The sequence below is a fragment of the Cyprinus carpio genome, unplaced genomic scaffold (genome assembly GCF_018340385.1).
Source record: "Cyprinus carpio isolate SPL01 unplaced genomic scaffold, ASM1834038v1 S000006754, whole genome shotgun sequence".
NCBI classification, from domain to species: domain Eukaryota; kingdom Metazoa; phylum Chordata; class Actinopteri; order Cypriniformes; family Cyprinidae; genus Cyprinus; species Cyprinus carpio.
Window position 1 is genome coordinate 179,976 of NW_024879353.1, and position 15,025 is coordinate 195,000.

The 15,025-nt window shown below is 34.6% G+C and overlaps 1 pseudogene; it reads right to left on the reverse strand.

The window, feature by feature from the left end:
• The window catches only part of LOC109099200, a 142,702-nt pseudogene extending 138,393 nt beyond the window's left edge, over positions 1–4,309 (reverse strand).
• Positions 4,310–15,025: the final 10,716 nt, after the last annotated feature.

Consider the following 15,025-nt stretch of genomic DNA (forward strand, 5'->3'; position numbering starts at 1 on the left):
TTTTTGAAGCTGCAATTTAGTGCATTTAAACTCTGTTAATTTTAAATGTAATATCAAATAACACATTACAGGTTAAATTGTAGTATATAAATCAACAGTCAAATTAGTCAAATATTATTAAAATAATGATTTAAAATAAAAATAAAAAACTTTAAAGCAAAAATGTTAATTTGACATTAAGTGCACTTTTTAAAAGTCTACTTAAGTGTGTTTAGAAACAGTCATGAAAGTGTCTCTCTAAAGTTCACTTAACAGGCTTTTTATTTTATTGATATTATATTATCTGCACATTAATATATTTACATAAGATTTTAAGTAGTACAAATGCATATTCAATACACTTCTTTTACACAAGGGACAGATCAATAACATTTTGTCATCATATCATGTCATTCCAAATCATATTGTTCTTCTGTAGAACACAAAAAAAGAGCATTTTTGAATAATTACGAAATATAAACTACATTTCCCATCATCCTCTGGGACAGCATGAGAATCATCAACAGCACAAATTCAGCATCAATTCCACACCTAATCCTTCGCTCTTCATCAGCAATTAAAAAGGTGTTTGTTGGGAAGTGAACGAGAAAGAAATATGAAATTGGCAAGTGAATCCATTTATTTTGTACTCAAGCGCTCATCAGCACTTCATCACTTGTGAATGAAAAGATCTTCCCAGGAGAACAACACTTGCTCAGAATCCTTCACAATAAGGTCTCATTAGTTAATGTGAGTTAATGCATTAACTAACTAACAATGAGCGTTACATTTGTCACAGTATTTATTTGTTTGTTAACATCAGTTAATAAAAAACAACTGTTCATAGTTAGCTCATGTTATCCCATATAGCAAACATATCATTATTATAATTTTTTTAATGATTAAATAAATGTTGTAAACAGTGGAGCTTAATGAAAAGCATTTTTTAAAACTGAAAATATATTTAATATATTTCAAACTTTACTATATATATGTATATATATATATATATAGATATATATATATATATATATATATATATTATATATATATATATATATTAAAAAATATACAAAAAGGCCCAAAACATTGGTAGAAAATATGTTTATGTAAATATAGTGTATCAAATACATATATAAACATTAAATAATATAAACAGATGCAACACTAGAGTTTAATAATGTATTAAGGATTGTTCTTGTAATTAAGAATTGTGGATTAAGAATGGAACCTTGTAAAGTGTAAAATCTTACCGACTAACTAAATGCACTAGTATCTAATATCAGGTACTGCAGCATATCACATAAAGCCAAACCTCTTCATAATGATGTTTAGACTGGGATTCATAACACAAATGACTAATCATCGGGTTACACACATTACACTGTCTGTTCAAACACTCTGCACTAATGCATGATGGGATACGGCTGACTCGTTCCAATCACCCGACTGTGCACTGTGAAGTGGACGTCAATGGGTTCCAAATCATAGTGTGCTTGAAACAAGTGTGCATCGCTAGATCACTTGAGCGGTCAGCAGCAACTCTGTACTACACAAGTTTGGTTAAAATAGGAGAAAAGTGCATTTTTGTGCCACTTATTTCAGCTCAGATATACATGTGCGCAGCTAAAGTGACCACTAACCAAAACTAGTCCTGAGGTGAGTTAAGGTCTCCTGATGTGACACCATTTCAAAACAGTTAAGATTAAATCAAAAATCTATTTAATTTATGCAGTGTATTCATATTTATTCACACAAGTATATGATGTTATATCACAGTTGAAACTTAGGCCTAAAGTAATGATGCATTTGAATTGCACATAGAGTTTTAACATGAATAAACTGATCTACATAATGTGATGCATATTTGTCAGCCATACATCAGATTTCTGTAATAGTACTTACAAACTGTATAACTGTATGTGTGTGTGTGTATGTGTATGTGTGTGTGTGTGTGTGTGTGTGTGTGTGTGTGTGTGTGTGTGTGTGTGATTAGATTTTTTGCGATTTGTTGTTTCTTTACTGGAGGAAGTATTATTATTATGGATTATAGACTCTATGTATTTTAGTTAAAAGCATCTTAATGCTGGATGTTTCATCTTTTGTCTTCTCCAGATGTTAACTGATGGACTGGAGTGCTGTGGATTACTTGTGGATTATTGTGATGTTTTATCAGCTGTTTGGACTCTCATTCTGACGGCACCCATTCACTGCAGAGCATCCATTGCTGAGACACTGATGCAATGCTACATTTCTACAAACCTGATGAAGAAACAAACTCATCCTAATCTCATATGGCCTGAGGGTGAGCACATTTTCATTGCTGGCTGAACTATTTCAAGTGTCCCCTGCTGAGTGTGTAGGGAGCAGTGAACACTAGAAGGGAAACTATAATTAACACTAATTAGGAAGCAGATACTGCTGGGCGTCTCAGAGCGTGTTGGCATTCAACAGCATCTCACACCGTCATTTCCATTCCTCCATGGGCGCTGAAGTCATTGATTTTAAAGTGCATTCTCATGGATCAGCGAAACCCGGCTCTGCCCAAACTCTATTATCCTATTAGCCCCTCAGAGACACATGTGCGCTATCCTGCGTGCCCCTCTTGATGTGAACCGACTCCAGAAACAAAAGCCATCTAGTTGATATTATGCCCACCATCTCAACGCGTGACCCGCCAGTCAGATCGGCCCTGAGCAACAGCATCCCACAGTAAACAATGCTTACGTTTTCCCTCATGACATTTGCACATTTGTGACTCATGGTCATGCAAGGCTCTGGTTAACCCACACTACACTACTAGAACACCACTAGTTGCTTGGTACACGATGAGAATGTAGGATAAGGAGAGGCAAGAGTTCAACATTTTGCAGATTTCAGACACTTGCTATGACATTTGCAACCACAATGACTCATTAAACAGCATCCGTACAGCTTTTCAAACAACGTTTCTTCAGTGCAAATTAAAATGCATGAATGTCTCTCCATGCAACTTCCATTAAATATGAGAATAACCCAATGGATGAACTGTTTAGAATGCAATATTAAATATCCAGGCTATCTGCAGTATTTTTCCTTGTTGGTTGGGAATATTGAAGCATTTCTACAATGTTTCTTTAATGCAATGCAATGACTTTTATTGCAGTTCTACAGTGTTTCTTAAATGCAATGCAATGACTTCCATTAAATGAGGAAAACAAAAAAGATTAACTTTTTAACATTCAATATACACATTTCCTATAGAGGTCATGGCTAATCGCATTATTTTTCTTTATTATTTTTTCTTGTTGGTTGGGAATATTAAAGCATTTCTACAGTGTTTCTTTAATGCAATGCAATGACTTCCACTGAATGTAAGGAAAACCCAAAGGACGAACTGTTTAGCATGCAATATTCACATTTGCAATAGATGTCATGGCTATTTGCGTTATGCGTTATGAAAATGCACATGATGGCCAAATCTTACACCTAAAATAAAACTTTTGCAATTAAAATGATTCTGAAATTTAATTCTGAAATGTTCAACTATTATTTCCAAAGAATCACTGATGAATCTGATCTTCATAATGCATCGTTTTCCCCTCTATAAACCTGTGGATCGGCTGTTGGGAAGATCTCATGCTGGATGGTTTGTGAAATGGCACCTGTTCAGACGCACATACGGCATGTTGACTGGCATATAAATGCATCTGTATGAGCTGCTGGCACTTACCATACACTCCCTGGCATGAGATGCCCTCCAAAACGAGCGTCAGGACCCCCAAAACGCTAATAATCCCATCCATCCTTACGTGCCTTTCAACATATCCAGATTAAAGCGCCGGGGTCTCTCCAGAACGTGGAAGAAATGCTGCAGATCTCATGAACCACTCGGAATCGAAGTCAAAGCACCAGATCCGCGTCCTCGCAAGGTTTCGTGATGATGAGTCGAAGCCCACGGGCGGTTCTGTGAGCGTTCTGAAGCGTTCATTCACGAGCTCGGCCGAGGTTCGGAGACGTCGGTGACGGTCTGTCAGCAGATGTCATCGCTTCGTTCGAGGCTCGAGTCCATCCGATCCGAGGTTCTGAGCGTCTCAGTGATGCTGCTGATGCTCGTGCGCCCGCAGCATCAGGACCAGCGGCGTCGGGAAGGAGCAATGCGCGTGCACCTGGCTGTCCGTCATCGCTCCGAGCGCGCGAGCGACATCCGACCTCTTTGGTGGGGTTCAGGCGGAGCCAGACTCAAGCGAACCGAGTCAGATGCGTTCGTATCGAGGCCGGATAAAGCGATTCGACCGTCGCGTTGCGCAATAACGCGATCTGTGAAGAGAGAGAGAGAGAGAGAGAGAGAGAGAGAGAGAGAGAGAGAGAGAGAGAGGCTTCACACACACACACACACACACACACACATGACTACACACACACACACACACACACACACACACACACACACACACACACACACACACACACACACACACACACACTCAAACTAAAACACACGTGAAGCTAGTACTAATTACTAAATTCACCAAACTCTAAAAGTAGACTAAAGCTCTTACAATTTTGGAACGACAATTATTTGATTTTTAATAATTTATTATTACTAAAATATTCATTTTATTGTTTGATTAATTGATTGCGTCATTAAAAAAAATATGTATTTTATTCATGAGTCATACCTTTATGGACGTCACAAGGGCGAGCGAGGCCTAAAACAAATCATATTTTATGGTTTACAATAAATGTTTTTAAAAGATGTTTATGCTAATATATAAAATTATATATTATATATATATATATATATATATAGATATATATATATATAATATACATATACATATATACATATACGTTTAATATATAAGTCACAGAGAAGTGCATTCATGTATCATTTATCTGAGTCATTTGTGTATTACTTTAATTACTTACCTGAGTTGTATCTGAGATATCTATGAGTAAAGACAGATGTGTGGAAGATATAGTATATTTCTGAACATATGGTTATTTATTTGCTTACTGTAATTTGATTGTAGTATCTATATCTTTTAAGGGAGTACCACATATATATACACAGTACAATATATATATATATATCCCTGACAGCACATGTACAGAACATCTGCTTGACATCTGCATTTACATCTGCAAGACATATTTTTTTAGAGAGTTTGCTCATCTGCAATACATCTACTGGACGTTTCATATCAGATGTCAAATAGACATTTAGAAGATGTCTTAAAGATGTTTCTGATGCAAAACTGACATCTTAAAGACGTCTATCAGATGTTTGTACACAGTTGATGCTCTCCAGATGAAGCGATCTTTAACAGACCTCTTGCAGACGTATGTGTGCTATCTGGGTTCAGACATCTGATAGACGTCTTTAAGATGTCAGTTTCACATCATTAACATCTTAGAGACATCTTCTAAACGTCTGTTTGACATCTGATTGGAAACGTTCTATAGATATATTGCTGATATATAGACGTTGTCTTATCAGTATTTCTTCTCAGTGTAACTGGACGTGAATGAGATGTATTGATCAGGTTGTTGAAGCAGCGCCACCTGTTGACATGAAACAGACTAAACAGAGTGACAGTTCATCTGAAATGTGAGCTGAAAGTCAAATATTTTAATTAACACCCCCAAAAAACAGTCTAATTGTGTTGCTTGTTTTCCGAACACGTCGCCGGTGTTGTCTGGTCCACTATGTTTTCTATTTAATTGGGCGGTTTTCCCATTTCACAGACTTTTCTTTGGAAATAATTCATTAGGGCTGAGAGAGAGTGACAGACAGTGGAGTACGAGCCTGTTTGCTGGTTTGTAAGTTAAACTCCATCTGTGTGCTGCTTGTGTTTGTTCTTCCCGACACAGACAGGAGACAGCAGACGCAAACCTCCATCTGTCTGTCAGCGACGCTCCGTCAGACCCAGCAGCTGTTTAAAGAGCAGTCTGGAGGCTCGGAGTTCATGTATATATGTGACCCTGGACCACAAAACCAGTCTTAAGTGTCAATTATACAAAATTTTTTATGCATGATTTATGCATCATCTGAAAGCTGAATAAATAATCTCTCCATTGATGTGTGGTTTGTTAGGAGGACAATATTTGTCTGAGATAGAACTATTTGAAAATCTGGAATCTGAGGCTGCAAAAAAATCTAAATATTGAGAAAATCATCTTTAAAGTTGTTTTCAATGAAGTTCTTAGCAATTGCATATTACTAATCAAAATTAAGTTTTGATATATTTACGGTATGAAATAGAAAATATTCTTTACTGGAACATGAGCTTTACTTAATACCCTAATGATTTTGGCATAAAAAGAAAAAATCTATAATTTTGACCCATACAATGTATTTTTGGCAATTGCTACAAATATACCCCAGAGACTTAAGACTGCTTTTGTGCTCCAGGGTCACATATATTATTATATATTATACATATAAATATCTAAAAATATATATTATAAAAAAAATCCATACAAAACATACAGTATTGCAGTAATAACAATCTAATGAGAATTACTATTGAGAACCTTTTTTTTTTTTGTTATAGAAAAACTATTATTATACAAATTATAGTTTCTAAAATAGCCTTCATTTGGAGCCAAAAAATAAATAAATGGTGAAATGTTGAGCTCTCTCTCTGTGTGTGTGTGTGTGTGTGTGTGTGTGTGTGTGTGTGTGTGTGTGTGTGTTGTTTTGTTTCTCTTCTGGGAAAGTAACCAAAAATATAAATTCACATCCAGTCAAATAATCCCTAGAATCTCCCCAGACATTAAAGCAAGTGAACTGCAGGTGAATCTCACCAAAACATGGACCAGATCATATTTTAAATCAAAGTCTGAAGGGGGGTGGTGCAGCAACAAGAACTTATAATTACGGCCGCTTAGTGAAATTCTTATTAATGCAAAGAAAAAAAATATTACTATATAATAGTAATTACCTATAACTTAAGTTTATTAAAAAAAATGCATATATATAAATATCTAAAAATATAAATATTTTATTAAATATGACTAGTAATTTATGAAGATTAAATATAAATGTACACATCGGCCTATGTAGTGCAAGTAGCTGTCATAATTTGCTGAAATTCTTCTCATGCAACCAAAATTTTGCAGTCAGTCAAACATAAACATTTGGGTGAAACTTGAACAACTGTTTGCTGATGAGCTACAAAGGGTTCAGGTTTTAATTAGCGGGTCAGACCCCTCAAGCCCATCATTTGCATCCTGTCACACAATAGAAGACCTGCTAATTACTGGATTGTGCATTGAGCGAGACAGATAAAATACAGCTTTCTGTTGATAAGACATTCTGTATTTTTGTCTTAAGGCTGATGAGGGAGTAACACTAAAAGGAGCTCCTGCGGATGAGCTTCTATTGTCATCATCAGAGCTCAAATGAGGCATTAGAGCCGAACGACGCCTTTGAACTTCTGTGTTCAACAACAGAGTCTTTGTTCAAGTCTCATCAGGAGCTGCTCAGATGGGACTGACACACATTCAAAGCACTTTCACAGTCCCAACCCTCCGCAATTACCGGCTCTCCAGAACACAGCTCTGCTTTTCTATGCACTCCTCATGATTTGAGGTCACAACAAAGAAACACCAAAGCCGGAAGATTCACACGGGTAAATGTCTATTCTTGCCCTACATCTGTTCCAGGGCTATATTTGAGCTTTAAAGCAACAGTCCACCCAAAATAAAATTAATTTACTCACTGGCATGCCATTTCAAATGATTGTCTTTGTGTGGAAGAACAAAAAGGTAATAAAGGTCATAACAGTAGTTTGTTACTAAACAACAACAACAAAAAAAATATGTGTGTGTATATATATATAAACTCTACACTCACACACACACACACACACACACACACACACACACACTACAAGAAAATACCATTTCAGTTTTTCTACATCAACATAATGTTTAATTTAATTAAATGCATTTATTGCTGTTTCTTTGTAATTGTGAAATTTACTAGCAATTTCTGATTTTAATTTAAAAAATTTCATGTTTAATTTAAAAAAGTTAATAAAAAAATATAAAACACATACACTGTAAAAAAAAAACTAAAATAAAAAACAAATTGTAAATAAAACAATAATTATTTTAGCACATTTTACAATAAAATACTCAATTTTCCTACATTAAAATTTCACATTTAATTGAAATTTACTAACAATTTCTGATTAAACATTCACATTTAATTAATATTTAAAAGTATAAAAATAATAATAGTTCAAATAAATTAAAAGTTAAGAAAAATCTAAAATGTAAAACATGATTTTTTTATATTTGTGATTATTTGAGTTTTAAAAGTTTTTCTACATCAAAATGTTTCATTCAGTGGGTTTCTCGCTGTTTCTTTAGAACTGTTTGTGAAATGCACCAGCAATTTCTGAGTTAGAATTAAAAGTTACAATTATTTCAACACCAATTATTTTAAGTGCATGTCTCATGCATTATATTTAGGAAAATCTTTTAATTTGTGCAAGAGTGATTTTTTATTGTTTCAGGTTGTGCACAATAAAACGTTTGTCTCTACTGCCGCTCTTATTCTTCATCCAGCTCTCATAGAGACATTTTCTTCACCCAATGAATTCCTCATAGATAAAAGATAAAAAAAATGACGTCTCATTCTTATAGATTTTAAATGTGAATAGCACTTTCTGAACATCAATTCATGTAGACTTTAAAGTCTTGGGCAAGAAAAGAAAAAAAAAGAACAAAACTCTGTCTGTTTAACTAAAGGTCAGGCTCTTGTGGGTGTGATACAAATTTCTGCTTTAAATACAGAAAGTGTTCAATTTAAGTAGTTAAAGGGTAAGAAAGAATATCTCATGCTCAGGGATGAACATGAGAGGCCTCAAAAGTGTAAAAATGTCACAGCCACACAAACACAATTAACAGAGTATTTCACTGGAGGAAGTGTTATTATGGATTATAGACTCATATTTGAGTTAAAAACATCTTAATGCTGGATGTGTTTCATCTTTTGTCTTCTCCAGATGTTAACTGATGGACTGGAGTGCTGTGGATTACTTGTGGATTATTGTGATGTTTTTATCAGCTGTTTAGACTCTCATTCTGACGGCACCCATTCACTTGCAGTGAGCAAGTGATGCAATTTCTCCAAATCTGATGAAGAAACAAACTCATCCTGATCTCGGATGCCCTGAGCACGTGCATATTCAACAACTTTTCATTCATTTTTAGGAAACACACCCCTAAAAATACAAAAAACTTCACCAACTACTCTAGGTGACCTAAATCAGAGCGAGTCCATAATGACGGTGTGTGTTTCTCACCGAACATACACTGATTTTCTCTCCTCAAGCACGCTGTCCTTTAACCCACCGGAAATTCACGCCTCGGGCTTCACTAGGAATATTCTAATGTTATACAGGTGAAAATAGGTACGGTACTACATCATGGTGAAGGGATATGGCTTTTGGCTGATAATATGACAGCGAGAGAAAAGTGTGCGGTTAGGGAGCGATGTCCCGCCAAACTTCCATGAAGAAAGCGTAAATGAGCTCGCTGAACCAGGGAATGAGGTGATAGATTTTAATCAAGCTAAAGGCGCCCAAGAGACCCGCAGTAAAACTGAAAAACAGAGCGCGCCCACCTCGCTGTTGTGAGACATGGAGAGACGATATACTCATTTAAAGACATGAGAACAGAAAATAAAAAACAAACAAACACAGTAAACGCTCATAATTCTATTACGGCATAAAACACAACATATTGTATGTAACACTCTGTATATGAAGAGTCATGCATTATAAACATGCACTAGTGATCATACTCAACATTTTCAGCTGCTGGATTCCCTGGATTTGAGAGTTGATGAAAAGCTAATAATTAATTCTATGAAATGTAAAATTAAAATGCATGTGATATAGCCATAATATAAGCTGAGATTTGATTAAATCTAGTCTAATGTGCTGTGTGTTTCAAAGTCTATTGTGGCACTGTGTTCATTTACACACGAGCAGCTCGTGATCCGATGTTTTCAGCATCTTCTCAGTTCACAGTAAATGCACTGAACTCCATCACTTGCATTTGCGAACACAACCTGCACTAGGATTACTTTTTGAACGTTTGAAAGTGAAGAATTTAAGAGATAATTATTAGTATTATAGCATACAGTGTAACATTATTTGAATTATGATTTTTAACAGTACAATCGAAATTTATAAAAGCAGGTTAATATATTTCTTTTTTTGTAATTACAGTTTAAACATAAAAACAAAAACAACAATAATAATATCTGTCGTCATAATAATGATAATAATAAAAATAATATAATTAATGTCATGATAATAATAATAATTTTTATTATCATTATAATCGTAATTGTAAACAATAATAACAATATTTATCATAGTTGTAATTAAAAATAAAGATAATTTTCAATAATAAATGTGTACATTATTATTATTATTGTAATAGTAAATAATAATATTAATAATAATTATTATTATTATAGAGGTTTGATTTCTCTTTAAAGTACAGCTGCAAAGTCAAAATAAAATACTAAAAAAATATTAAATATTTCATCTATTTACTTCCATATTATGTGATCATTAATTGGCATTGGAAAACCGTGAATGTGTGAAAGTGTCATTAAATAAGTGAAATATTAATCTCTGGGGGACGTGAAGTGAATATTTCAGGTTTTGGTTAAGAAAACAAAATAGTGTACCCCTGTGCTGGACGATAAAACAGGTGGACAAAAATCCCACAGACGCACATTAAAGGAGGGACCCAAGCCATGTGTGAGATAGGAAGAAAACACCTAGCAACCACATAGCAACACCTTGGCAACCGGCAGACTGAGTGTTTCATGATTCAGTCTCATATTCATCTGTAGGCGTCTGACACACTCCACTGAACATCTACAGCAGCGGCCCGTGGGCTCCATTCTGATGAACCGGCATCAGACCCCCGTGAGCCATCTGGGTTTTTAGGCTACATCACGACCCATGAATCCTGCAGAAATAATACGCTTTAGCAGATACAGCGCTCAGATGCTGCTCAGGAGTTCTGCTGCACTGAAGGATCAGCTTCATCTCAGATGTTTCTCCTAAAATTAGAGGAAAAATACACACAATTATGTTATAATAATGTTATTGTTATTACTACTACTACTATCATCACTGTAAATAATAATAATCATAATAGCATTAATAATAATGTGTTATTATTATTTTTATTATTATAAATATTAATAATCATGATTGTAATCATAATTATTTTTATTTTTACTATTATTAACAAAATATTAAATTATATACATTTATAATTAGCATTATAATTATTGTGAATAATAATAGATATAATATTATTATTATAATTATCGTAACTGTAAATAATAGGAAATAATAACTTATAATTATCATACTTGTAAATAATAATAATAATAATAATCATCAATAAATAATGATTATTATTATTATTATTATTGTAATTATTATTATTATTATTACTATTATTAACAAAAACTAAAATAGTAATAGTAAATAATAATTATTATTATTATAATTAATAGTATATTAATGTATTAATATTATAGTCATCATAAAGCAAGATTACACTGTGAATAAAACAAAGATTGGAGTGTTTTACAAGAAAATACCATTTCATTTTTTATATTTCAAAATTTTGAAATTTATTAGCAATCTATTTATTGAAATATCTTGAATTTGAGACATTGATGAGATCTCAGAAACTCTGGAGGAGAAATTTCTTTATAACATTTTATTTTAATTTATTTGTATTTTAAAGTTCTTCTTGTGATCTGAATTGCATTGTACTGAATATAATAACCAATAATGCATCAGCTTCACAGTGTTTGTTCAGCTCTGGCCCAGTCCAACTCATAACCATATGAATATGTGATTTGACACAGTTAATCAGCATCTCTTTCAGAAAAATGCTTAAAGCATCCAAATTCATTTGCATTGTAATCATTTCCCCCCTGCCGCAGACGGCGTGTGTGATTACGCACGAATGAATGATAGAGAAAATAAGATCTTCTGAATGACGCAGGAGTCCACGAGCAATAAAACCACACAGTGAAGTATGTTTGAGCAACTGAAAAAGAATCAAGTGAAAGTCGTCATTTGCTTGTGTTAAATATGCTCACACATGCATGCAGGGAAACACTCTTATTTTTTAACTCGCTTTGCATAAACATGTTTATTTTCCATGGATAGTAAGCATGGCGGATTGAGTGGTTAAATATTGTTTTTGTCTACTTTTTAACTAAAACTTGTTGCACTCATATTCTTTCACACGAATTCGAACATTCTGCTGTGCTCAGGTTTTTTGGATCACGTTAAAATGCATTTGGAATAATTTCTGCTTGCTTTTGTATTTTATCATTTTGATGCAGTTGACATTTTATTATAGGGACCAATTCTTTATTAACTAGTAGATTATTATCATGCCTGTTTATTAGTACTTATAAAGCACATATTCCTAATCCCAACACCTTAACTTAATAACTACCTCACTAACTATTAATAAGCAGCGAATTAAGAGGATACTGAGGCAAAAGTCAGTTAATGGCTTGTTAATAGCAAGAATTGAACACTAAAATTAAGTGTGAGCCATTGAACGTTCTCCACACTGACTACACGCTCCTGCAGGTCTCTAGATGATATCTAATTGAAGAACTGCATTCACGTCTTCTCTTTTTTCCGCACGGAAGGCCTCCGTCACGTCGCATTAGCTGCTGCTTGATGAAGGAATCTGGAACAGGACGAGCGTAACGTCTTTCTGATGTATGGCTGACCTTTCATCACAGGAGTAAAACACAGAAACGAGATTCAGACACGTTTACAAGAGCTGAAGTCGTATTATAGCCTTTTCTTCAGATGCTATTTGAAGAGACAGCTTTATCTCATTCAGCACATCTCTGTTAAAAGTGTTTGAGATGGAGGTTCGGCTGTTGTCGGGAATAAACTTCCACGGACTGAGTTTTATCTATTATGACTACAACAATGCGAGAAGCTTTTTTCCCTGCGATTGTGTGTTTTTATGCTCTACTAATCATCTTGAAAAGCTCTTGAGAAAAGAAACAGTTTATTACCCGTGTTTATGGAGCTAAGAAAATTTCCCTCCTGTTTTGCACGACCCAGAATCCGGTTGAATAAGTCTCACCCAACCTCTTTTTACCCCCGCTTAAGAGCTTTTGCTTATTTTTGATGTTTTACTAAAATTTGCTGCTAGTTTGAATAGAAATGCATGAGGGAATGCACTCAGGAAATCATTTAATGTAGATGAGAGACATCGAAACGCCTTTTTTTCCTGTTATGCTCATTTCTCTCCCATAGAGTCTTTGTTGTTTGGCGAAATGCATTTGGAAACATTGCTTTTTTGAATCGCATTTTCATTTATATGCATGCATTAATGCAATAAGACACCTCACAACCTTGATCTGGGTCTGTAAATCCATGACATCCAGCATCAGGCCTGATTTCTCTTCTCTTCTAATCATGCATTCTGAAAGCCGAGCTCATCTGGAACACGCTTTGATGTTGCGTCTTCCAGGGCCGCGGTAAGACACGCATAGATCATAGTAATAATCTCACTAAGATGCACCTTTGAAAAGCGATGACATGCATACAGAAACTTCATGCTAGCACTTTATTAGTAAGCCAATTAGAGTGGTTGCTTGCTTGCTGTATAACATGTGATTAGCTATGTCAGACATTTCATGAACACTAATGCCTGACATGTGCTTCACACAAGCGCTTAGCAAATGCACTGCATCCCTTTGAACTTCCTTCACATGTGCTCTTGCCCGCCTTTAAACCAGTTGCTATAACTATGCGAATAGTTTAATTAACTTGCTCCGCATGCTTTTTGCACCGCCATGACAGTATTTAAAAATGTGCTTGTGATCGACATTCAGAAAACCGTTTAGACCAGTCAAAAGATGGGAATATTTAATATTTTTTATGCTTTTGAATTAGCCTCTTCTGCTCACCAAGGCTACATTAATTTGATCAAAAATACAGTAAAATATTATAATATAAAATAGCTGTTTTCTGTGTGAATCTCTGTTAAACTGTAATTTATTTCTGTGATGAGCAGCTGAATTTTCAGCATCATTACTCCAGTCTTCAGTGTCACATGATGATGATGAAAAAAACAAAAAAACAAAATACTTTTATTAATCAAGCACGCATTTAATTAATAAAAAAAGTGACATTAAAGCCATTTTTAGTGTTACAAAAGATTTCTATTTCAAATAAATGCTGTTCTTTTGACATTTCTGTTCATCTGTGAATCCTGAAAAATAAAATATATTACAGTTTCCACAAAAATATACAACTGTGTTCAACATTGATGATAATCAGAAATGTTTCTTGAGCAGCAAATCATCATATTAGAATGATTTCTGAAGATCATGTGACACTGAAGACTGGAGTAATGATGCTGAAAATACAGCTGCGCATCACAGAAATAAATTACAGTTTAACAGAGATTCTCATAGAAAACAGCTGTTTTAAATCGTAAAACTATTTCGCAATTTTTCTGTATTTTTGATCAAATAGATGTAGCCTTGTTGAGCAGAAGAGACTCTTTCAGAAACATTAAAAATCTTAATAGTGTACTTGCACTGGGCCTAATGCAGTAGTGTAAATACAGTTGTCAGATTAAACTGCAGTAATATAGGAAGTTTGATTTGCATTTTACTGCAACTTTCTACTTAATTTCAGGTGAATGTAATCTCATAAGCATCATAAAACACTTGTTTGCGATGTGGAGTCAGCGTTTGTTTAGCGTTCATGTGGCAACTCCTCTTTGATTTCAGAAGCTCTCCGACAGTAAACATGCCCGGGAACTCATTACGCACAAGATTAATGACGCACCGCGGCTGCACTGATGCCATCTGAGATGCAATCGCTGCTACTTTAAAGAGAGGAAGACCTGATAAAATGAGGCAGTACTCTTAGGCCAAAGGTCCGCTCTTATTGTTTAATAAGAGCAGTATGCCGTGTGTTTCAGACTGCCCACGCTATTCCAGATGGAAGAC